This window comes from Apteryx mantelli, chromosome 9, assembly GCF_036417845.1.
Source record: "Apteryx mantelli isolate bAptMan1 chromosome 9, bAptMan1.hap1, whole genome shotgun sequence".
NCBI classification, from domain to species: domain Eukaryota; kingdom Metazoa; phylum Chordata; class Aves; order Apterygiformes; family Apterygidae; genus Apteryx; species Apteryx mantelli.
This window is the reverse complement of record NC_089986.1, coordinates 32,848-56,498: the sequence shown is the minus strand read 5'-3', so window position 1 is coordinate 56,498 and position 23,651 is coordinate 32,848. Positions and strand designations below refer to the sequence as shown.

The following is a 23,651-nucleotide window of genomic DNA, read 5'->3' as shown; positions in this document are numbered from 1 at the left end:
ACGTCGCCCCTCCTCCCGGGGCGGGGCTCCGCCATGGCTCGCCGCGGCGGAGGCACGTCGCCCCTCCTCCCGGGACGGAGGTACCTTCAGCTCCATCTTTCGCTTTGCCATCTGTCTTTCCCTCTTACAACCTTCCTTGACAACAAAGTAGTTCTGGGTCATCCCCTCTGCCATTTGATGTCCCTCTCACCTTGACCTTACTGTGGAGCTAGGCTGGATATTTAGTATTTGAGAACTTTATGTGTCTGCATAGAAGTTTTAAACTTGGCACAAAATTTTTCCAGTGTTAGGATTTCAGTATGCTGTAACTACTAACAGGGCTGAAAAGGGTTTGGTGTTTCTATTTGGATAATCAAACAATTATGGTATCACTCCAGCTTGTTTAGACCTCACAGATTCTCCGTCATTTCCTAATTAGGAGTGGTCTTCTTACCTACTTCAGAGCCAGTCACGGTTTTGGCCTCATTTCCTTCCAAAAATTCCATCTCTTCCATAAATGTAATAGTTTTCTTCCAAATGCTAAGCTATCTCAGAAACCTTGCGTTTGCTTGGTGTATGTTACTTAACAAATGGCAGTGAGCCCACGTGTTGCAGATTAAGGAATTCTTAAGATTTCTTCCAGCTGGCAGATGATAAAATAAACACTCTTAATAAGCAATGAAGCAAGCAAGTCTTGGTTTCTTTTGATTTTATATGATCTTTTGCTTTGATCTGTCATGCAAGATCTGGTGGAAGCTTTTCTCCTGGTTACATGAATAACCTGGCATCTGTTAAGAAGTGGATTAATGCTGTAGCCTTCTTTCTCATTGGAGACATGAATAGCTACTTCTCTCATCTGTTTTTACAAAACTGTGAAAAAGTAGAAACTCTGAGACCTCTATTAAGCTAAAGGTTTAAATGTTATTGGGGGACATAGAAACATAAACAAATGATTTCACAAGCCTCATTCCTTAGTCAAAGAGGCTAAACTATACCTGTGTGTGTGTTTTCTCCCTAACCTACCCTCCACTCCATCTCTGTCTCCTCCCCTTTGCTAATAATTCTGAGATGGGAGGCCACAAGACCTGATTAATGACTGGCTTGACAGATGAGGGGAGAGCAGTGGATGTTGTCTACCTTGGCTTTAGTAAGGCTTTTGACACAGTGTCCCAGTGTCTTTCCCTGTCTCTCCATCTCAGTGCCAGCAGGTCGAGGGAGGTGATCCTGCCCCTCCACTCAGCCCTGCCGGGGCCACACCTGGGTGCTGTGTCCAGCGCTGGGCTCCCAGTACAAGAGAGACATGGCACTACTGGAGGCCACAAAGCTGATGAAGAGACTGGAGCATCTCTCATGCAAGGAGAGGCTGCGAGAGCTGGGACTGCTCAGCCTGGAGAAGAGAAGGCTCGGGGGGATCTTATCAGTGTGTATAAATACCTGATGGGAGGATGTAAAGAAGACGGAGCCAGGCTCTTCTCAGTGGTGGCCGGGGACAGGATGAGAGGCAATGGGCACAAACTGAAACACGGGAAATTCTGTTTGGACATAAGAAAAAGCTTTTTTACTGTGAGGGTGACTGAGCACTGGCACAGGTTGCCCAGAGAGGTTGTGGAGTCTCCATCCTTGGAGTTGCTCCAAATGCAGCTGGACACAGACCTGTGCAACCTACTCCAGGTGACCCTGCTTGAGCAGGGGGGTTGGACTGGATGATCTTTAAAGGTCCCTTCCAACCTCAACCATTCTGTGATTAGGACATGTGCCTAGGAGCAGAAAGGCAGGTTTTGTCATCAGTTTTAACCCTGATTTGCCATGAGATATGGGAAGGCCATGCAGTTATGTCATTGTTTCCTCTTTTTGTTCTGTCTCTTTTCCACTTGACTAGGAACAATAAAAGTCTGCCTCTTGCTCTGTATTTGTGCGAGGAAATCCCAGTCATGTATCTGAGCTGCAGGTGCTACTGCCTCAATAGTAAGAATCAATCTTAAATTTCTTACAGTTTCACAGAAGTGCTGATCAGAATCTTAAAATCTCCTGAAATTGAAGACTTTTAGTACCTCACCTTAAAATACTTTTTATTCCTTCCTCTAGGAAACCCTAAAACTTTTAATACTTGAAGCAAACAAACTAGCATATGATAAAATCCCTGGAGATGTAAAGGTCTGAAAATGTAGAGATCCTAGCAGGGATTTGGGAAGAAGTAGGGGTAATACTTCCATCAATTTATTCAAACTTAGAACAACGCTTTAGTTAAAGAGTCATGCTGACTTTCAGGCTAATACTTCCTCCAGTTTAGCACATGTAATTTACTTTGGGCTCTCTTAGAAATAAAAAAATCAGGATGATATATTGGGAATGACATTTCTGATTAGCTGAACTTTGTTTTGCACTTCTGGAAAATCTTAGTTATCATTAAGTTGAGATGCTTCAATGCTTACATACCTGATAAAGTGCAATAGCATCCATATTACTGGAGAAGTGATACATTAAGAATAATGTGTAGCAATTAGAGTTGTCAAAGACTTGTATAAGCATTAATCCCACATCTCTGAGCAGTTAATTATTATCACATCCATTTTTACCAGTGAAGGTTATAGGGCTTATTCAGATTAAATGGAAAGAGTTTGCAGTTTATGCTGGCATAAAGCAGCAGTGGTGTTACTTGGGAGATCATTTTAATTGACCTCAAAGTGCTTGTTTCAGCATGGCACCATCAGTTCAGGCAACACTGATCTTTACATGACTTCCTCAGGACTGCACAGAACATCAGCAATACAGATCTGTGGTGCAAGTGCTCCTGCACCTGACCTCACTGCCAAGGCCTTTTTACTCATGTAGCAGAGCAGAGTGACGTGAGCCTACAGGCACATGCTCCTGGGTTCTTGACCTAGGTGAGCCAGTGCTTGAGGGCTAATTAGGAAGGCTTCCCTTTGGTGGAGTTTTTTTTTTTTTTTGGAACATTCAGGTTTGCACAAGAAAAAAGCCATTAGTCAAGGGGTGGATCAAGAACAACACACTGATTAGAAATCTGCATCACAGTGCAAAATGGTCTGTAGCTGTTAAATCCCATCTCCCTGCTAAAATCAGCACGATACATGCTGAAGGACAGAGGTCTTGTCACAGTGCTGAAAAATATTCAGGCTGGACGTAAACAGAAATGTATCTGGTGAACAGTTAAAGGGCTGTTAACTGAATCAGCTTCATGAATTCCTTTTTCACACTTACTGAAGTGTGCAGTAGTACTGTAAATTCCACTTAAGAGATGGGTAATTATTGAAAGTCTGCATAAAACAGCTTCTTGCTGTGTCTCACTTACAGCATCCATGTTGGCTGCGCCAAGTACATTTGCTGTCTCAGGTGTATTGTTCCAATTAAATGTCTGTTAAATGTAGCTGCCTTTAAATATATGCAGTGTAAAGTAGGTTTCTTAATAATGCTTTTTGGCTATATTAGGAAGCTGGGCATAATTAGTATGAAAACGCCTTCTCTGTGAATTGGCCCCTGTATATCAAGCTTAGTCAAAGGTGACTTTCTAGCTGCATAATTTGCATAGACTATAGCATTATTTATCCTGTGCAAACCTTGCACCAATATCTTGTGCTTTTCTCACTGTATAGCTTGTTATTATTTCATTGCCTCTCATCAGGATGCTCATTAACATTTCCCTGTAGCTTCTAGATTGTTCAAACTGCAGATTCGGCAGTTTTGTTCACTGGACTGGGCAACAGCAATCACGTTGCTTGCGCCCTCCATTCTTTACCTTACTTGTTCATAGGAAGGCAAATTTAATTATAGCTAGTACTAATTTGGGGGATGGAGAGAGAGTTGGTTGTTTATTTAAAAAAGCCCCAAATGGCATAATAAAAAGGCCCAGGCTCTATTTGCTTCTTTCTTCTTCATGCTTTTGCCAGTGGCTGTTTGTATTTTGGTGTAATTGGTCACCTATGAAGGTCAGTTTGTTGTGGCAGTTTACACTGATGTAACTGTAGTCGTTGACAGTTAAAATCTGAAGCAAGTGCATTTGAATGGGTTTTGATCCCTAGAGTTTTTTATTACTATCTTTGTGGCTGTATTTTCATTTTTCATAAATATGTAGTCCATTTAGAAATCCTGCAATGCTCCTGATCTTAATAACATCTTATGAAGGGAACTCCACTGGTTATTTTTAACATTTTGTTGGTGCTAAGTGTAGGCTACAGGGTCCTTCCCATTATGTATTCCTGGGTATCTTCTGGAGAAGCCCTGCTTAAAGTGACATTTTTCAGTGTTTCAGGAAAGGCTTAAGGCATCTTTTCTGTTATTTGAGGGTTATTATATGTCTTTCTAATAACTTCTAATTACAAGGGATGTTCTGAACATTTTAGATCTAATAAGGATGACTGCTACTAAGTTTCTGAATTTTACTGCTGTGTTCTCTCCTACAGGAGGCATAAAAATTTTCATGGGTAGGAATTCACAGTGATTATTTTTCATCTAAATGTATATTTTGTAGCTTTTAGTACAGAATGATTTGTGTCATGATTCTTGCTAAAAAAAATTCCCACCTCAGTTGTACATAAATTGAAATTGTTTTCTTTAAATGTTTAATGGGTATAATGGTCCAGCTGAGAGATCGTAGGTTTTAGCCTGTAGCTATTAAGCACTTAACACTGATATGGCTTATGTTCAGAAGGACCATTTGGCACAGTATCACTTATGGGAATGTATGCTGAGATGTGTTTTATTTTAGGAACTGTACAGTGGACAGTGAACATCTGTTTATGAAGCCAATTACAATTCTGAAAAAGGACGGTAGAAAATATTTGGGTTCCAGAGTCATCTCTATCCCTGGCACATTTAGTGTTCATAGCTTCACATAAATTAATGTGCTTTTTCCTCCTAGCATTTTAGCTATATTTAGAGCCACTGATAGGGTTCAAATACTATATGGAAATTTTTAATGAGACCCCTTTGTCAGGTACTAGAAAGGACAGAGTTTGTGTTCTGGAGTAACATAAAAAGAAGGAGAGCGAGCTGTGCTTTCCTAATGATTACTATTTATACATTGTTTTTCTCTTCAGTTTTGTATTGGTTCTTGCCTGAACTGGGAGACTTATGACAAATCAAACTTGTGCATTGGCCCCGGTAGGAATGGAAAAAAAGACCAAGTAATGAGACAGCAGCAGGAGTAGCAATTTAGAGAATTTATGGAAGGAGAAAGGATTGGGAGATGTCAGCTAATCAGTCGTAGAGCTCTGATGTACTTCAGAGTCACTTTGGAGAATGCGGTTATTAAACTATGAAGATGATAAATAGAGATGGACGGGACCAGCAGCTATTGATTATGGTAGGCTTATTTACCTTTTTAATCTAGCTGTTTTAAAGAGTATTCTAGGTGCTAATACTAAACAGCTCTGATAGGGAAAACTGTATAATTCTTGTCTTTTAGCTGCTCATCACATCTCTCAAAGACCTCAGTGCACGAATAGACTTTCTGAGCTAGTCATGGTTGTTACGAAGAGAATTTTAGTGCTGGTTGCAGCATAACAATGAATGAGCTGCAGAATTCCACTTCTTAAGATTCAGAAGTCTAAGATATGACATCTGTGAAGGTGAAACATGACCAAGGACCATAGAACAAGTATCTCAGCATCTCTGACAGCTATCCAAATATGGTCGAGGTACATGACATCTTCTGGGTCCATAGCAGTGTTGTCATTGCCACGATGGTCTTGGGACACAGGAAAACAGATTTTTTTAGCTAGAGATCTTTCATTAGATCAGTTGATTTAGTAAGAGAAAGTAGGCAAGCTTTTGGACACACAAGCCCTTCTTTATTCTGAAGTAAAACCAGGTACTCAATAGCATTATTGATTTTATGGCACAGTGTCTGTGTTCCATAGGCAATAAAGTGCCTGTTTCTCTTCCCCAACATTATCTCCTCTTATCCCCTTATTAAATTCTATTTTACTTCAAAGCTCTCAGCTACCTTGTCCATCAGAGATGGTCTAACTGGTATGCACCTAGCTAAACTCTGAGCAATTGTTCTCTAGTTGTGTTTATCTCTGCTAATTGTATTTAGGTCTGCTGCTTCTATTTCAGTCCTGATGAAGGCTGCTGAGTGATCAAAAGCTTCTTCCAGCTTTCTCCAGCTGTGTCAGTTGGTTTAATACAGCACAGTACGTCTATCTACAAGTCTAGTTATTAGTTATTGAGGGAGGACAAAATGGCTGAAGAAAAACTTGAATGCATACTGTAGAGTAAAAGAGATGTTTTTATTTCTGTTCTAAACCACTGATTGAAATGAGTGGAATTGTTTTATTTTCAGTATTATGGAACTTGGGTTTGGACTCAGTTGGCCAATTTTCTAAAATTAACATCAAAACATTATGATGATAAGTTTTCCTGTTCTGAAATTATGTTCTGATATGCATTATTTGTAAATAAATTTTCATTCTCTCCTCTGCAAAATATAGTTAAGGCTAAACTTGGCAGCCTTTAACTGAAAAAAGACCTACCAGACTGAGAACAGCAGTGCTGGGAATTTTAGTCATTTAAGAACTACTACATTTTACTCTTTTCTCTAGGCCTTCACATTGTACTGACTACCAGTAAGGAAGACATCCAGAAATACTGATCTTCACAATCCCTAATATAGGAATGTCTTACTCTGGACATTATGAAGGCAAAACCTTTTTCAAGGTCATGTAACATTTGTGACAGATCTTGACACTAGTTTTTGGATTAACTGCATTTCTCACGCTTTTCTTGTCTCCTTAGGCATATTTGTTGATACTTAGACCTTTGGCTGTACTCTGGTGAGCTTTCCCAGCTTTTCTAAAGCTAAGTATTGTTTATTCAGAGTCACACCATTTATAGGAGTAAACCTCCTGTAAAATGAACTGCCTGTTATCCCAACCAACCAGGCAGGCTCTCAGCCTGCAGATGGTCAATATAGATCATCTGGTATGACAGAAAAATCCCCAATTCAGTTTTTGAATAGACTGTGAATTATCCTGGGCAAGCAAACATGACTGCTCATGTGGAGACCATCATTTAGGTTGTTCTCAGCCCTTTTTTGTTGCCAGACCTTCAGTATCAGATCAAATCAGTAAAATGATATTCCCTCTGCCTCTGCTACCCTTTGGATTGAACCTTTAAAGGTTGGATGGCTGCATAAATCATGCATATTTCAAATACTGTTTTTCCTCTACCTGCTTTTCCCAACTTTCTGTACGCTTCTCTGCAGGACTTCTGGTTCTCAGAAAATATCATTCACATGGTTGAGTTAGCTTTGAATACATTCAGTGACAAACCCATACATGTGACCTTTATAACATCAAAACAACTGTTTAAATATTTTGTGCCTCCTCAGCATCTGTTACATCACTATGTTGCAGTCCTTGAATAACCCAGGATTTTGGGACATCTTGATCACGGTTTCAAGGTCACCCTACCTGTAATTATAGAGAGTGACATAAATCTCTACCTTTTGCCCTAACAGTGCCAGCTGAACCTGGCTGTCTATCTGGATTTTTCAGTTGTCCTTTTCATCAAAGATAGTTAACCGGGACTGTCTGCAGCCAACAGTTTCTGTAGGCTGTGGCCTAGCTCCTTGATTTCTTTTATTGTGGAGCTGAAGAGAGTATCCAGGCTGAACAATGACAGAGCTCAGCAGAACCAAATGGAGCTGAGATTCACTTGGTTGCTAGGCTTGCAGGGGATTAAAAACCAGTTTCTCTGCATCTAAATAGTGAATGGGAATGCAGGGAAAGCTGTAAAGGACTGTGAAATGGTTGGGAGAAAGGAAAGCATGAGACGCGCCTGGTAAAAGGAGAGAACTTGTGGAAATGGAGGAGCGGATGGAGAGGGTGTAGCATAAATGAGAACGCGTGAAACTGACAGAGAGAAAGCCTGAGAAGAATTTCAGCTCTAAGGAGTTTTCGGATTTGGAAAGGGAAGAGATCTGTTAGAAGGTAAAGAAAGTTTCTGTAGGGGCTTTTGGGGATGAAGTGACAATGATGTAGTGAAAGGGAGAGAGGAAATCAAGGACTTGGACTGGGAGACAAAGTGGGATGAATTTAGAAAAGACTTCCACGCTGAGGCTAAGAGAATAAGGAAGCTAAAGAATTGTATGGGAGGGAAGTCTGAAGACAGGCTGGAGGGCTTTCTTTGGGAAATTTGGCAGTATCTCTTGAAACCACTTCCAGGAAAGACTGGTAAAAAATAAGATGGGCATTAGCCCAGCTTCTTTATAGCAGAAGTGCCTAGGAAGCCAATGGATGAAGATATGTAAGTGAGGCGCAGTCAGCAGTTTCACTGGGACTGATATGCAGCTACTAATGCTGCAAGATACTTTGCATCCCACTTTGCTTCAATTAGACCTTTGCTGCACCAGCTTTCCTTAAGAGAGCTGCAGCTATGTTCACTTGCCAATGAAGGAATGGAATGAGCTGGAACAATTCTTGGTGGGTCTTTATGCAGTGTGTCTCATTGCTTTATGTTGTACTTGAATTTAGTATCATGATAGAAAGCTCAGTAATAGGAAAACATAATCCTTCTTCTTACTAATGGCTGAAATAGCAAGAAAAAAAAATGCATCTTTTTACCTGGCTGTAAATAAATTAAAAAAAAAGCCACAGAATTAATTCTGAAAATTTAGCCTAAATTTTCTGAAGTGTTAATTTTTCAAGCCAAGCTATGGAATGAGCAACTGACATGCTCAAACATAGTCACTTTTGAAACTGCACTTTTAAAGGATTGAATCTTTCCTTTTTTTCCTTCTCCTGGTGGAGAGCCGATCTTGTATCAAAAACAGTGCTGCCAGGGGAATAGTAAGACTTTGTGAAAGAAGAGCTTTGGAACCACCCTGTACTCAGCCCATGCAGTACAAAATATACCTTGGGGGGTGGGGGGAAGATCCAAACCTGGAGAACACATTTAATCAGTTATATACAAGGATAGATGTGGAAAGCATTGTTAATGAAGAGGAATTGTTTTTGTAGTCCTCCTTTCTATGTTGCTGTGTGAAGTTTTTATAGAAAAAGATTTTCATTTTGCCTTGAAGAGCATTTGGTTGTCTTGCTTTTCTCTGAAGTATTGACTGCTGTAAATTGTTTAATGTTTAATTGTTTAATGATGCAGTGGGGGATGTAGCAGGCAGTGAAGAGGCGCCTGGGGAAGGAAGGTGTCACGGAGGCAGAGGGCAGCAGAGGCTCCGAGTACTGGGGTGTTAGGACAAGTGCTCATGGTAGGGCGGTCTGGAGCTGCTGCTGTTGTCTGTCCTACTCGTCAGCGCGGCCTGCAGTTCCTGCGTTTTGTCCGCCTGTGCCGCGCGGTGCAGCTTGAGTCGTGGTCGCGGCGCTCGCACGGACACGCGCAGCTCCCGCCCTGCTCATTGCTGCCCTCAGGTGATGGCAGCGCAGTGCTGCAGGCAGAGGCGCGCGCATGAGCACTGCGTTCCGCCGCGCTCACTCCTGCCCTCGCGTGCTCAAAAACGGTAATGCAGCCAAAGGGCATGCGCATGCGCACTGGCTTTACCCTGCCCACTGCTGCCCTCTCCTGTCAAAAAAGCAGTACTGTATTGTACCCGTACGGCGCACGCATGCGCACTGGTTTTCCCGTGCTCACTGCTGCCCTCGGGTGTCGACACGCCCGTACTGCAGCCACCACTGCCCTCCCCTGCGTACAAAGAATACTGCAGCCAGCCGGCGCGCATGCGCGTGGTGCCGGTCGCCGTGTTCGCCGCTACTCTCCGCCGTTTCGGTAACGGGTAAGCGAATGGGCCGTGCTCGTCGCCCCTCCCTGGTGCTCGTAGACCGGTAGCGCAGAGCGCTCCTCCTTATCGGTGCTTCCTGGTGTCGCGGGGACAGGCAGTGCCGTCTCGGAGCTGCTCTGTGGTGCCCTCTCACCGGGGCAGCACCAGAGCCTGCTCGCTGATCCCCGCTGCTCTCTCGGGCACGGGCACGGGCACGGGCACGGGCAGCCTCGGGGCGCTCGCTGCTCGGTGGGAGCCCCGGGCTGCCGCGGCGGGCTGCGGTTCGCACACGTGAGCCGCCTGGCTGCAGTGCCGCGCCGCGAGCACGCGAGGGCGCCATTGCGGGTATCGCCTCGCTCCCGCTCGCCCCCCCCGCCCCTCCCGCTCGCGCCGGTCCGAGCTGGTGCATGCGCGGTGCTCGAGCGCCGGGCCGCCGCTGCATGCGCGGCGGGTAGCGCATGCGCAGCGGCGGGAGCAGCATGGTGGCGAGCAGGGTCGGCGTTTTTGCTCGGCGGCGGCGAGCGGGGGCCGAGGTCGCCCGGAGTCGACGATGTGGGGGCGGCGGTGAGGGGAGCGGGTGGCGGTGGGCTGTGCTTATAAACAACTTTGGATTCTTATGATTCTCTGCAGAGCTTTGAATGTTTTTTTTGGTTTTTGCTTTGCTTTATACTTTTGTAGGGTGGTGGACAGAGGAGTTCAGCTACGCAGCCTGCCGGAAGAACGTCACCTGGGAGGGGTTGCTAGCCGTGAGCTATAGGCACTGATGCATATGGCTCGTTCTGTCAGGCGCGAGGGGGTTTTCTTTGGTTGCTGAAATTTTAGCTTGGCTTTACACCCTATAGTGGTAGTATTTTTGTATTTATAAATTGTGTTAATCCTAGGTGTTCAGAACGTTGGGGAACGACTGATTATATGCTGCTGTGAAGAACTACAGGCCACTGCCCACAGCCCTTCGTAAGTTATCGCATGTCAAGAGCGGCCAGGAGAATCGAAACGCCAGCGGAAAGGTTCTCCGCCTGGTCCTGACGAGGAGCCTTTGGCCGTAGGAGGGTCGGCCACGTCCTTACCGGACTTGCGAGTGATAAGCCGCAATTCATGGACCAGCGGGGTGGGGGGGGAATAGCGCCTGGTAGCCCAGTGGCTACGGCATTGCTGTTGCTAGCAGGGCCCCAAGGCCCATGTGAAGCCTCAACTGCCTGTTGGGAGCTTTATTTTGGTGTGTTTATCTGGAAAAAGCAGTGAGGGAGACCTCAAATAAGAATTTTCGTGGCTAGATGGGTAACTGTGCTCCCAGCTGCCTTTGCCTTGCTTCGCTGCTTAGTGTCGTAACAGCGACTTGGGACCCCAGAATAAAAACTGTTTCAGTGCTTAAGTGAGGACCCAGGTTGGGAGACCATTGTTAAAGCTTTTTTTTGGGCAGGAGGGGGGAAGCTCCAAAACAAGACTCTCCCGGTGACCTTGGTGGTTTGATTCATTTGCAGGCTGACGTTCTAAGGGCCGGCAACTGGAAGAGGAGCAGCTCAGCCCGTTTGGTTGATTTTGGTGATACTGTTTTAAGGAAGCGTGTAAGTACAGGAGGGGTCTGGGAGGGTTTTTGAGTAAGACAGGAAAGAGCAAGGAAGATTGGAGTGTGTGGAAAAACTAGGTGCCATGAACGTACTGAAGTTGTTAAGGGCTGAGAGAATTTGGGGTTAAGCCTCTGAAAGGGGCTAAGGCGGCACAAGGAGCAGTAAAATACCATCACTGAACACAGGGTTCCTCCCCAGTCCAGACCTGTGCACGCACCCTTGCTCTGGCAGACACAGGCACCCTGGAGCAGTAGGGAAACGGGCAAGCAGGCCCACAAGTGGACTTTGAGCACAGTGGTGCGCAGAGTGCTCTGCGTGCTTGGCAGGTGAGTGGGGTTGGAGCGTGGCAAGAGCTGTTCCGGGCTGACCGGATCCATCTGGTTCCTCTCCCTGTCCCTCTGTCCAGCTCGCCATCCTTCTCTTTCTTTCCCTGTCATTCGGTCCGGTGCCAGCAGCGACCAGCGGATCCCATCGATCTGCCTGGCTCGGGTCACGTCAGACACCTCTGCAGGGACTCTGTGTGCAGAGGGCTGTGGATGTGCAGTGGGGGAGCATTAATGGGCCAGAGATGCTGTGGGGGATGTAGTAGACAGTGAAGAGGCTCCTGGGGAAGGAAGGTGTCATGGAGGCAGAGGGCAGCAGAGGCTCCGAGTACTCGGGTGTTAGGACAGGTGCTCGTGGCAGGGCGGTCTGGAGCTGCCGCTGTTGTCTGTCCTACTCGTCAGCGCAGTCCGCAGTTACTGCGTCTTGGCCGCCTGTGCGCGGGCAGGGCTGCCGCGTGGTGCAGCTTGAGTCGTGATCGCGACGCTAGCATCGAGCCCACTTTTCTGTCAGGTCTGCCTTTATGCAAACTGGTGTCTTCCCTCCATCTACACCTCAAACATTGTGTTGATTTAGTGCTTCCTGAGGGGCTATGCTGTGCTGTCAACACCCCCCCCCCCCTTGCCATCAATTCCTGGCGAGGAATGCTTTGAGTTTATCTTAGCGAGCGCGATTGTTTATGGAGCTTCTGGCTCGTTTCTTTCCTTGGAACTCCTTTCTCTTTGCTGTTCTGGTCCTTCCAAACAATTTCTGCTCCTAGTATTATTAATGTTGGGCCATAATCCTTCCAGAGCTGCCTTCTTTGAAGTCAGGGGGTTCATGGGGTTCCAGGATTGTTTTTACTTTGAGGGTAAAGGTCCTTCACAACTGATGTCTTAAGCATGCGACTGTTTTGGGGGGGATTTTTGCTTTCGCAAGTTACTGTTTCTTTCAGGAGCCAGCTACAAAAGTAACTTTGCTCTAGCAGAGAAATGGGGTTACCTATATACGAGCAACAGCACCATAGCACACAGTAAAACCATAATCTACAGTACCGGTAGCACGCTAACTGGCAAAATGGTAACAAATTTGTTGTTGTAGGACTGAGAACGAGTTGGTTCCATTAAAAATCGCTAAATGTAATTTTTGACATATGCCAGTATGCACCTGAGTCCTTCTGACCGGGTGTGCAGAACACCAAGTTCGTTTTGTAAAGCGGCGCTTTCAGGCTCAAAACGTGTTCCTTTTTGCAAAGAGGCTGCATACTGCCTACGATCTTTCCATACTTAAAAAGGTGGTTCTCAGATCAGACAGCTTCTCTGCAGTGATGGATATCTAGTGCTGTTTTCCCAAGACAGGAACGCTGTAGTTGCACGTTTAGAATTCAAGTCATCTCATCAGTAACAAAAATCCCTTTGTCATCAACTTGATGCATGACTACATACCATACATGTGTAGTGCTTTGCAGTGCCTGTAATCAAGGAACCTGGCTTCTGCTGTTTTCAGTTTATAGCTGTGTGTAAATAAATCCGCTCCTTGCAGAGCAAGGCTGTGTGCAGGTACAGTCCTCCCAGTCCCAGTGTTGTAAAGCTTCATTTAATGGAATATGGTATGTTAAAGCACAGTGTGCTGCAGGAAGCTTTTCTAGACATAACAGATTCACCTGGGCTTCTTATAGCTCTCAAAAATCTGATGTTTTATGAGTTCTGTCTCTTTGTGTACATATATTTGTTCTCCATCCCATGCTTCATATGCTGGTGATCTGTTAATCACAGTAGCTGATAGTAGGAGGGGCATCTATCCTTTTCAAGACATTTTTCCTTTTCTTCTTAATTTTTCAACTTATCTCATTATTCTTAATTAGTCATTTGGCAGTTCTCTATCTGTGCGCGTTATTGATCGATTCCATCCCTTCTTTAAAAGAAACTGACAGATTTAATCATTTAAATAAGAATTACTATGTGTAGGTCTAGATTTTTATCCTCTTTTTCTTTGTTTCTTTTAAAAGAAATGCTGGGTGCAATGTTTGAGTAAAATCCATGCACTGTAGGGTTAGCTTTTGGAAACATTAAACACACTGGTTAAGCTTTGTCTATTAAGTATGTTAAGTATTCTCCAATACTCATCTCTGCTGTCTTCCTTCAACATGACTTTTATTCTGGTGCAGTCATAATATTTTACTGTTCAGTATTCACTCCTCCCAGATTCCAGCTGTGCTTACACAGTCACGTGAAAATCACAAGCAACGATACTCTAGCAGCTGCGCTTTGAGTTGCTCTCCTCTGTCGCCCTTATGCCATCCCTTTTCCCAGGCTTTAACTGTGGCTGATGAAACATTTCATCTGAGATGACTTACAGCTACGTTCATCTTTTACAAAAGCCTGAACCGTTTCTTTTATGGGTGGGTTTTGATTGTGTATCTTCTTCATAATCTGCCGTACAAAGTCTCCGGGTCCTGCTGTTTCTGAAACAGTTTTTTTGTGGGTGTAAACTAAAGGTGTTATGAATTGCTCTTCTTGGTTCTGTCTGTCACAGCGCTCTCTGCCAGGGGGCATGTGGTGGTGGACAACTGTATTCCTCTGGACTCTTCTTAGCACAGTTATCATGAGCAATGGATGTGTGATTTCAGTAACTTGCTAAATGCAGCCTTGCCCTCAAAGTCCGAGGGACAGAATTAAGGTGCAAATAAGCCATATTAAGATGCCGTTGTTGAAAGCTTTAAGGATTTTTTTTTTTCTTTCCCAGAGTATCTTGTTTTTTCTTTTTGGTTTATTATAATATGTACATGCCGTAAATCTCTTTGAGACTGTTAAACATCTGTTTTACAATTTCACTCCTGTTTAACAAGCACCATCTACTGTTAGGCTCTCAGGAATGCAGCGATCACAGAACTACATGTATTTTGAGATGTGCCTTTCCAAAGGTGGTTTGGCTGGGTGGGGGAAGATCAAGCAAACCCTTTGAGGCCACCTCTAATCTGTTTAGTTTCATTTTGAACTTCTTCCTTTCTTTGCTTTCTCATAGGGCGTCTGTCAGCTAGCAAATAAAGAAGGTGGAACAGCCTGTCCACGTAGGAGAACCGATATATGGTAAATGTAAATACGCTAGACCTCTGGTACATCACAGGCATTCGTTTAAATCTGTGCCTTCAGATTTATAGTTCCACATTCAGGACGTGGCATCTGGCCAGTATCCAATTCGTTTGTGTAGTGTAGAAGCCATTGTACAGGTGCCAGTATCTACGGGAGGTTATTAGTGAGAATGAGAATGCTGTATGTCAACTCATGACTGCCAAGCGGGCTCCTTTATGTCTGGTTTCAGAATTATGACCTACTTCATCAGTCTGCTTTGACGTTATTTCTTGGCAGGAATGCTAGCACTTTAACTGTGCAGTGGTTGAAACCAGTAATTTATAGGCCAGAGCAGTTATGCTGTACCTTTCCCTGATATGCATTTCATCCTTGTCTCAGGCTTCTGGGAAAACAAATTGTACGGAATTCCAGAAGGTGCAGCTTTAAAATAGGCGGTAAATCTAGAAGTGTGCCTGAATTCCAAGGGGCTTGTAACTTCATATTTGTCTTCCAACATGTACTTTTCTTTCGCTCTTATTCCAGGCTTACCTCCAACGGTCAGTATTACTGTAGTGCATTGTGTTTCACCGGCAGCGATATATTCAAGAAGAACATGAGAACTCCCGCACTCCTGGAGACCACGGGATCCATGCTCTGGGCTGGTCATTTTAGGCCTGGTCATTTAGGTGCAGAGTTTTCTTTCCAGTTAAACACCCCGCGTGAGCCTCTCCTTCAGCTGTTTTCTCAAGGTATTGGAAATGCTTCTGGTAAATACTGCAGTTCCCGAAATTTTTCACTGTGTCCTTGCTGGTATGGGATACCATTATAGCAGGGAGAGGCAGCCTGCGTATGTGCAAGGAACATTGTGGCGCAGAGAAGTTACCTCTTTGGCCCACCTGATCTATTTTAGAGAGTTTTATTTTTGACCTAAAGATTGAGTGCCATGCACAGCATGCATTGGTTTCCCCATTCTTTTCACAAGATTATCTCTGTCCTTCAGTTGTTTCTTCTGAGGGGGGAGTTGCTGCAGGAACTGCTGGGGAGGCCCTGACAGTGGGACGTGAAAAAGACGCCTTTGACTACATCCAGCTGAAGAAATGTAAGCCGAAGGATCAGAGTAAAGAACTGCTTGTCTAGGCTTGTTACCCAGCAACACGTTGTCAGAATTTTTTTTTATGAACAATCCTACTTGACCAAGTGCCTATTCATTCCGTGAATGTTAGTGCAAAAACGTGTACGTTACTGATCCTTTAAACCGAGCCCATGGCACTGGGGTAGCATGTGTAGTGAAGACTAAATCCCGTAATAACTCATTTTGATGGTGTTCTCTTACATGAAAGCACTTAGAGCAGATGAAAACATTTATCGTACTCTGTTTGTTGAATGGACCACAGTACTAAGAGGGACCTGCAGTGAAGGAGACATAGTAGCCAGTTTCCTTAGAGAAGGTGTCTTGCCCTGTACTTTAGGGCTTACTGTACATTTTGAGAGAGAGTAGCGAATGACAGGTCTCCTTTGACCCTGGGGGGGGGGGTGGGTCCAGAAAGTTGTGACTTGGAGGCAAAATGTTTCTTGCGGCTGGGTTTGAAGAAGCTGGCTAGCCATGCAAAGTAATGACAATGCTGTGGAGTCGCTGGAAGTGTTTAAAAGAGTGTATTTACCTTTTATAGAAGGCTATGCACTTTCATTACTAATACCTGTAGTAATCAAGCCAGGTAAGTGGTACACAGGTGATCGGACCATTAGTCTTTTTCACATAGGAATAGCCTTTAGGCTGTGATCACTGTTAGAAAAGTCCAGCTATTTTAGAAACAGAACAAGCCTTTTTAGCTTGTTTCCTGTAGTGCCACAAAAGGTGATCAGCATACTAATGTTTTCATGCTTTAATGTGGTAGACGTACTCTGTGCAAACATCTCTTACTGTTTAATAATAAAAAATGAGCAGTCTGTCAAGAAAATAGTGCAGCTTGCTTTGGGCTGTTTATTTTGTTTAACACTCAATACAGGCAAGAGGTTGAAAGTCCTAAAGAAGACCGCTGCTTGTTTAATGGCTGCAAATGGTCCCATTAAGTAGGTTGGATTTTTTTTTTTTTAATGCAGCCTCTGAGTGTTTTTTGTCTGTAGAGTATTTTGCAATGTTCAAATGAAAGCTTTGTTACTAAAGCCTCTAGTAGAAGTGGCTTGAGTATGAAATACGGACAGTCTGCCTCGCAGCAGGCACCGTAAGTAACGGTAGATCAGATGAGGCGATGGCAGTGAAATATCTCCAAAGGCTAGTGCCGAAGTTGCGTGTTGGCACGTTGTTACAGGATGCGAAGTCATGATCACGGCTGCTATTGAAGTACTGCTCTTCCGTGCGAGCCCAGCGCGGCTGTAACGCGGCTCGGTGCTGCCCTCGCCTGGCTACAAACCAGGACTGCAGCCGGGCGAACAGCGCATGTGCGATGCCCCCCCCCCCGCCCCGCTCACTGCTGCCCGCGGATGCCGACCAGCCGGCGCTCGGAGAGGGGCCGCGCGCATGCGCACTAGTTCACAGCCGCGCTCACCAGGTGATGACAGGCAAGTACTGCACTGAGCGGCTCGCGCATGCGCACTGGCTTAACGTCACTCGCCGCGGCCCTCGGGTGTCGAAAAAGGACAACGGCACCCCGCGCGGTGGGGGGGCGCGCATGCGCACTGCGTTCCGTCGTGCTCCCTGCTGCCCTTGCGTGTCGAAAAAGCAGAATGGCACCCGCAACACGCGCGCTGCTTCCTGCTGTGCTCGCAGCCGCCGTCGCGTTCCGAAAAAACGGAACCTCCGTGGACAGTGTCGGGGGAGTCCCGGGCCGGTGTCGGGGATCGCGGGGCTGCGCTCCGGGCTCCGCGGCGGTATCCGGGTCCCGAGGGCGGGAGGGCGGCGGGAAGAGGGGCGGGACGGGACGGAACGCAACGCAATCGCCACAAACCTCACAGAGCGCTGCGGCACCCCCCCCCCCCGGGCATGCCGGGAGCAGTAGTCTTCCGGCACTGGGCTTCCGGGAGGCCATGTCTTTTTTTTCTGCGCGGCATGCCGGGAGCAGTAGTCTTCCGGCACTAGGCTTCCGGGCGGCCATTTTTTGCGCGGCATGCCGGGAGTAGTAGTCTTCCGGCACTGGGCTTCCGGGCGGCCATTTTTTGCGCGGCATGCCGGGAGTAGTAGTCTTCCGGCACTAGGCTTCCGGGCGGCCATTTTTTGCGCGGCATGCCGGGAGCAGTAGTCTTCCGGCACTGGGCTTCCGGGCGGCTTTTTTTTTTTTTTGCGCGGCATGCCGGGAGCAGTAGTCTTCCGGCACTAGGCTTCCGGGCGGCCATTTTTTTGCGCGGCATGCCGGGAGCAGTAGTCTTCCGGCACTGGGCTTCCGGGCGGTTTTTTTTTTTTTTTTTTTTGCGCGGCATGCCGGGAGCAGTAGTCTTCCGGCACTAGGCTTCCGGGCGGCCATTTTTGCGCGGCATGCCGGGAGTAGTAGTCTTCCGGCACTGGGCTTTTTTCTGCAAGGCATGCCGGGAGCAGTAGTCTTCCGGCACTGGGCTTCCGGGCAGTCCTTTTCGTCTGCACGGCATGCTGGGAGCTATAGTTTTCTGGCACACGAAATGCGCACGCACCGCTGCCCTCGCGGTAGTATTGCACCCGTAAGGCGCACGCATGTGCACTGGTTTTCCCGTGCTCACTGCTGCCCTCGGGTGTCGACGCGCCAGTACTGCAGCCCCCGCTGCCCTCCCCCGCGTACAAAGAATACCGCAGCCAGCCGGCGCAGACACGCGTGCTGCCGGTCGCCGTGTTCGCCGCTACTCTCCGGTGCTCCGGCAACGGGTAAGCGAATGGGCCGTGCTCGTCGCCCCTCCCCGGTGCTCGGAGCCTGGTAGCGCAGAACGCTGTTCCTTATCTGTGCTTCCTGGTGTCGCGGGGACGGGCAGTGCCGTGTCGGAGCCGCTCCGCGGTGCCCTCTCACCGGGGCAGCACCAGAGCCTGCTCGCTGATCCCCGCCGCTCTCTCGGGCACGGGCACGGGCAGCCTCGGGGCGCTCGCTGCTCGGTGGGAGCCCCGCGGGGCCGCGGTGGGCTGCGGTTCGCACGCGTGAGCCGCCTGGCTGCAGCGCCGCGCCGCAAGCATGCGAGGGCGCCATTGCGGGTTTCGCCTCCCCCCTGCTCCTCCCCCCGCTCCCCCCGCCCCTCCCGCTCGAGCCGGTCCGTAGTCGGCGCATGTGCGGTGCTTGAGCGCCGGGCCGCCGCTGCGGGGAGCAGCATGGCGGTGAGCAGAGTCGGCATTTTCGCTCGGTGGCGGCAGGTGAGGGCCGAGGCTGCCCGGAGTCGAGGATCTGGGGGCCCCGGTGAGGCGAGCGGGGGGTGGCGGGCTGTGTCCTGCCCGCTGCGGCCGTCGGTGCAGGGCGGCGGCCGGGGGGGGCGAGGGGGGGGGGCTGTGGCCCGGCGCCGTGCCGCGAGCGCGGGGCAGGGTGTGCTGGAGCGTGGGTCGGACTTTGCCTGTTCCGTGTGTCGCCTTTAGGGCCCCGGCTCCTCCCCAGCGTGGGCCGGGGCGTGCGCTCGCCCCTGCAGACGCGGCCCTGCGGAGCAGGGGTGGGCAGGTGGGCCCCGGAGTGGGCTTGTGGCGCGGCGTCCGCGGGAGGACGGCTCCTGTCGCGGCAGGCACGCCCAAGAGTGCTGGTGAGTCCTGAGAAGGTTTAAAACTTCTGGATCCAGCAGGTTGAAGGCCACTTTGAGTCAGGTACGATTAGTGCAGCCCCAGGTTATTTCCTTGAGAGTTGTGGCTAGGCAAGCAAGAAGATGGATAGGAGAACGACACTCCCAGGCACCCGGAGGCCTCCCCCACCCCCAGGCACAGACTGTGGGCACCAGACAACGCAGACACCGACTGACTGAAAGCCCCGCTGAGCCCTGCTCCCTCCTGTCCAGCTGCCCCAAAGCCACGGGCTTCCCCAGTGAGGTACATGGCGATGGGACCTCCGTTGCCTCTGACGTCTCCCCACGCACAGGGGAGCTGCACGTATGCTGCACAGGGGTCTGGATGTCTCCAGCAGTGGCACAGCAGCCTGATGTCCCAAAGCCCCAAGCAATCCTAAAACCGCTCCCAGACTCAGTGCCCACAGCAGTGAGGTGTTCTAATAAATATGGGGGGGGGGGGAAACCTGTGTCTCCCCTTTGACTCGGTCCCGCTTTAGAGAAAAGGGAATTTACAGCACTTCTCAGTGAAGAATGTTGACAGGTGGGTGCACAGATGACAAACAGACTTCTCTCTCTTTTCTTCTAAGACACCTCTTAGAAGCCTCTGTGCGTGCAAGAGGACTCTGTTAATGTGGCTGGTCTGGGATAATTGTGCTGTGCACAGTGCCTAAGGAGAACGTTAACATAAAATTGCAGGCTAAGGAATAACCTTAAAAAAATACAGGGCTTGGGAAGAGCCTAAGAGAACGCTGGTGGGCTACGGGAAGCCCCAGTGATGCTACAGAAAACAGCATGGCTTTTAGGCACCTCCTCAGAGCAGGAGAAATGACTTACTCCAGCCCATAGGACAGTGGGTGCTCTTAATTCCCACCTTTAATTACCGAAAGTGTTGCAAAAGCCTAAGGGGCGAGAGATGATGCATAGCGGGTTATGGACTGTGTATAAAGTTTCAACAAACAGCAATCCCCTCTTAAAATAGAAACAGTTTAGTCTTAGGTAATAGATGAACGTGGCTTTGAGTAACGTGAAGAGAAGCGGGTTATGTCAATCGCCTGGAAAGCCTTGGAGAAGCGGTCCAAAGATCTGATACCCTCACGGCCTCGTCAGTCGTCTTGTTTTTTTTGGCAGGGTAGTCCACCAAAGGGGGACATCTTGAAGAGAAGCAGCTAGACCTAGTGATCCAGTTGTTGATTTTGGTCATCACCTGTGAGGCCAGCATCCAAGCGGAAGAGGAATTTAGGAGCTATATCAAAAAGGTAATAGGTTTGAAGCAGCGACGGGCAAATCAAGTGCTATCATTCTTCTGCATGGCTAAAGACTGAGAGACTTGTCAGTTAAGCGTGTGTATACGAGGGTTTGAGAAAGGATACTGAACAGGAATGATAATACTGAAGCAGAATAAAAATCAGGTTTTGTGGACGATGGCGTAGGTAAGTATTAGGTGATGTGCCTGCCTGTCTAATAACCTAGCCCGAATTGCTGTACGTCATGTTTCCAAACTGTTTACCCTGTAAAGTATGACGCAAGGTGCTGTATTAAGACCTTTCCTTTAAAGAAAAGGAAAGAGAAAAGAAAAGAACACAGTGAAGAGAAGAAGAACATGTATAAATCTAAGTGTCTCACGGCACATAAAATGCAAGGTTCTCTCTTTGCTACAGAGATGGAACCAATAGTAGCAAATGCTGATGAAGAGAAAAGCTGGACAAGCAGTTTTTTGGTGATTAATACCGAAGGGATGGGATGAAACAAGGAAGCAAAAATGCAGTTTAGGGGACCCTTGATAGCCGCAGAACCTGCTGCAGTAGGAGGTGTTCTGGCATGGGTAACTAGGGTAACTCTTGATAATGACTGCTAGTTATTTCGGCCTCCCGAAGGCAGCACTGAGGACTAAGTAACCCGTTCCCACCCCGTGGATGTTGTTTGCTGTATCTGCCTTAGTTTTGCTTTGGTTGTTTCTGTTTTGTTTTGTTATTGTACGTGCATATGTAGAAAGGGAAAGATGTCATATTTAATTTTTAGATTGATTGCCATGGCTGAAGTTGAAGAGACCAGAAGAACGTAAGCAAGCTGAAGTAATGAAGTCAAACGGAACCAACTGAGAGCTGTCTCCATCCCCCAAAAAGGGAAAGCCCGTTCCTCCTGGTGAGGAAAGATCACCATTAATAGTGATCGGAATAATAGATCACCAACATATAAGGTCTGAAGGTCTGTACGCATTACGAAAAGTATGCTACGTACGTATATTTCTGCGCGTGTGACTTTATGTGTATACGAGGCATCGTGCTTTAAGACCTACAAGACAGCAAACTATTATCTTGGGGGAATGGCGGTCAAGTGGCCAGAGTCTCTGAAGAGACAGAGAGACGGAAGTGTCTGAACTGTAAAATTAAGAGATCGCTTTCAGGAAGGCTTGGTTAGCGCACCCCCGGGTTAATTAATCCTCACATCCCCTTTGGGGCCACAACCGAAATTCTCCAGCTGCGAGAAAGACTGTTTAGCAGCAGTCTGGTCTGTAACTGTCTTTGAGACTTTTCCCTTTGAGAGCACCGAGGCAATCCCATCTGCTCAATTCCCTCTGTAGTAGCTAATGTCAGGGAAGCAAATAGACAGCGGAGTATCATCTATCCAAGTGGCACAGGGGACACTAATCCTAACGCGCGGGGTGGGGGGGTTACTGTGCAAACGGCGGATCTTCTTGTGCGTGTCTGAATTGACAGAGCATGGTTGTGCCAAAAACGTGGACGTGGAAGGTTTCTGAAAGATTAATCTCTAGCGGCTACTTAGTCTAACTTCCCCTTCACAGCAAGCCCGACTGTCATCATAACTTCCAGAAGAGGGGTTGGGGGAAGCGGTATTTGTGGCTTGCGTATTCTCGTTTACTTTGCTTGTGTGTGTATTAGATCCGCTTTTGTGCTTAGAAACAACTTTGGGTTCCTATGATTTTCTGCAGAGCTTTGAATTTTTCTTTTTTTTCTTTTCTTTTCTTTTTTTTTTTTTTGCTTTGCTTTGCTTTGCTCTATGCTTTTGTAGGGCGATGGATTTTACTATGCCTCCATTGAGAAGCGCTGGCTGGCAAAGTTGCGTCATGTCGCGGCAGAGACTCTTAGGCAAGACGGAGGAGTTCAGCTACGCAGCCTGCCAGACGAACGTCGCCCGGGAGGGGTCGCTAGCCTTGAGCTGTAGGCGCCGATGCACATGGCTCGTTCTGTCAGGCACGAAGAGGTTTTCTTTGGCTGCGGAAATTTTAGCTTGGCTTTATGCCCTATAGCGGTAGTATTTTGGTATTTATAAATGGTGTTAATGCTAGGCATTCAGAACATCGGGGAACGACTGTATGCTGCCATGAAGAACTACAGGCTCCCGCCCTCAGCCCTTTGCAAGTTATCAGGTGTCAAGAGCGGCCAGGAGACTCCAAATGCCGGCGGAAAGGTTCTCTGCCCGGTCCTGAGGAGGAGCCCTCGGCCGTAGGAGGGTCGGCGGCATCCTTACTGGACTCGTGAGTGATAAGCTGCAATTCACGGACCAGCAGGGGAGGGGGGGAATAGCGCCTGGTAGCCCAGTGGCTACGGCATTGCTGTTGCTAGCAGGGCCCCAAGGCCTGCGTGAAGCCTCAGCTGCCTGTTGGGAGCTTTATTTTGGTGTGTTTACCTGGAAGAAGCAGCGAGGCCTCAAATAAGAATTTTCGTGGCTGGTTGGGTAAGCTGTGACCCCAGCTGCCTTTGCCTTGCTTTGCCGCTTAGTGTCGTAACAGCGACTTGGGACCCCGGAATAAAAACTGTTACAGTGCTGAAGGGAGGACCTGCATTTCCCCAGGTTAGGGGATGGTCGTTAAAGCTTTTTTTTTTTTTGGGGGGGGGGGAGCTCCAAAAGGAGACTCTGCCGGTGACCTTGGTGGTCTGATTCATTTGCAGGCTGACGTTCTGAGGGCCAGCAAGCGGAAGAGGAGCAGCTCAGCCCGTTTGGTTGATTTTGGCGATACTGTTTTAAGGAAGCGTGTGAGTACAGAAGGGGTCTGGGAGGGTTTTCGCACAAGACGGGAAAGAGCGAGGAAGACTGGAGAGCGTGGAAAAACTAGGTGCCGTGGATACTGAAGCTGTGACCAGCTGCCTGTCCCTCTCATGCAGCCCCTGTTCCTCTGTCTGCTTCTCCCCCCTTCTCTTTTGCTGCCTGTCCCTCTGTCTGCCTCCCCTTTCCTTCTTTCCTCTCTTTCTTCTTCTGTCCACCTCCGTCTCTCTCTTTTTCCCTCTTCTGCTCCCCGGTCCTCTGTGCAGCCCTCCATCCCTCTGTGTGGCCCTCGATGCTTCTCCG

General features: G+C 47.7%; 2 long non-coding RNA genes across 7 annotated transcripts; both read left to right on the top strand.

Moving 5' to 3' along the window:
* Positions 1-56: 56 nt before the first annotated feature.
* LOC136992617 (uncharacterized) lies at positions 57-15,961 on the top strand. Of its 3 annotated transcripts, none has more exons than XR_010884989.1 (5): positions 57-80; positions 10,591-10,663; positions 11,191-11,274; positions 14,602-14,666; positions 15,192-15,961. It is a non-coding gene; the product is annotated as an uncharacterized lncRNA (long non-coding RNA). The 3 variants fall into 3 exon arrangements; XR_010884987.1 differs by lacking the exon at positions 57-80 and adding an exon at positions 9,666-9,724; XR_010884988.1 differs by lacking the exon at positions 57-80 and adding an exon at positions 10,192-10,273.
* A 2,388-nt stretch (positions 15,962-18,349) lies between these two features.
* LOC136992656 (uncharacterized) lies at positions 18,350-23,178 on the top strand. Of its 4 annotated transcripts, none has more exons than XR_010885087.1 (5): positions 18,350-18,477; positions 20,472-20,599; positions 21,363-21,548; positions 22,374-22,555; positions 22,651-23,178. It is a non-coding gene; the product is annotated as an uncharacterized lncRNA (long non-coding RNA). The 4 variants fall into 4 exon arrangements; XR_010885085.1 differs by lacking the exon at positions 18,350-18,477 and adding an exon at positions 18,899-18,951; XR_010885086.1 differs by lacking the exon at positions 18,350-18,477 and adding an exon at positions 19,242-19,325.
* Positions 23,179-23,651: the final 473 nt, after the last annotated feature.